Here is a 1,603-nt window from a genome sequence, read left to right as displayed (position 1 = left end):
GGGTTTTGTTTATGTTTTTAAAAAAAATGAAACGGGTATGATAAAACTTCGTTTTATTCGTTTGTTATAATATAACTTTCTCTTAAATGAATTGGAATATTGAGACTTTATGTACTTCATAAATGGAATATTTTTTTACACATCAGAAATAACAATGAAGAAGATATACGGTGGCCAATAACTTACATTCTTGATATCGAGACCAAGATAGCACATTGCTTGTCTGACACATTGAACATTGCTAGCAATCTGCAATTTTTTTTCTCTCTGAGTTGTATTACACAAAAGCATACACAAAACATGACTAAAAATGTGCACCTAATTAAAACCAACCATATCGCAATCTAATGCCTTGACATCTTGTGGTGCTTCATCTAGGCTTAAATTAACCAAGGAATATGGTATATGAGCGAGATTCGAACCTGCGACGGTCAAACAAAAGACACCCTTAAAGAGAACCTAATTAGATAAAACTTCTTATAAATAGTCAATTGGTTTGTCAAAAAGGATAAAACAATCATTTTAAAAACGTTCACACATTTTGTAATGGAAATTAGTAATCGAATACAAACATTACAACATATGTTCCTTTCACCAAACCACACTATACCATTGTCCCTAAAATAACTACTCGGTAGTGAAAAATGATGTAAGCCACCATTGGGCGTGATATCTCACAACCAATACAAGGGAGGTAAATTAAATGTTTCAGAGTAAACCTGATGGTATTGGAGTTTGATCCTCAGACATCCACAATAAAACATGGAACAACAACAGCCGAACAACTTATGCATATTACATCATAAGGTATAAGTAGCACGTACACTTAGTTTTATACATTCACCAACATACAACAACTTCATACTGCTTTTTTAACTTTTTAATAAGCCCAAATGCACACATACACTCAACAAGTTTTCGACCAATATTAACTTATAACTTCATACTGGCTTCATTTGTCCACCGGATTACCTCCACTCGAACTATCTTCCCCATCGTCACATAACATATTCGTCGAGGATCCACTTCCACTTTCATTAGCTAGAGCTCGAGCAGCAGCCGCCCTTGCGGCTGCAGCCCTGATCTCATTAGAAGTGGGAAATTCGGGAACCATGTCTGAATAATTGAATTCAGGAAAGTTCAACATGGCGTACTTACCTTTGAGTGCCAATGCCGCTACATCATAGGCGGCAGCCGCCATCTCGGGTGTTCGATACGTGCCTAGCCATATACGGCTTGACTTGCTTGGCTCCCGAATTTCAGAAACCCATTTTGTGGCTCTGCATCGGATGCCATGGTATACAGGGTGGCGGGTGGAGAAGTTGCCACCCTGTGTACCAGTAGAAAGAGGGTTGTGGCGGCGACGGTTATCCATGCTATGTTATTGGATGAGTTTGGGGTTGTTATAGACAACCAGATACTGTCGGTGGTGACAAGAAACATTATGGACCGTGGCAGGTTCGCGTATGTGCTTTTTAACAAACGACAAAGGTTTCTAGATAAGGTAAATGTGACCGCTTAATCTATGTATTTTGAGGTAGTAAAATGTTTAAAATGCCTTTGATTGTGAAACAAGTAAAATCATTGAGTGTTGAATATTAAA

General features: G+C 37.9%; 1 pseudogene; it reads right to left on the bottom strand.

Moving 5' to 3' along the window:
- Positions 1–952: 952 nt before the first annotated feature.
- Positions 953–1,375, bottom strand: LOC143585816 (ethylene-responsive transcription factor ERF026 pseudogene; annotated as a pseudogene).
- Between the last annotated feature and the right edge of the window lie 228 nt (positions 1,376–1,603).

The sequence above is a fragment of the Bidens hawaiensis genome, unplaced genomic scaffold (assembly GCF_021521415.1).
Source record: "Bidens hawaiensis isolate Kalapana, Puna unplaced genomic scaffold, B.hawaiensis_p1.1 tig00034178_1, whole genome shotgun sequence".
Classification (NCBI taxonomy): domain Eukaryota; kingdom Viridiplantae; phylum Streptophyta; class Magnoliopsida; order Asterales; family Asteraceae; genus Bidens; species Bidens hawaiensis.
Note: the sequence above shows the minus strand (reverse complement) of the source record. Positions and strands in the feature narration are given on the sequence as shown.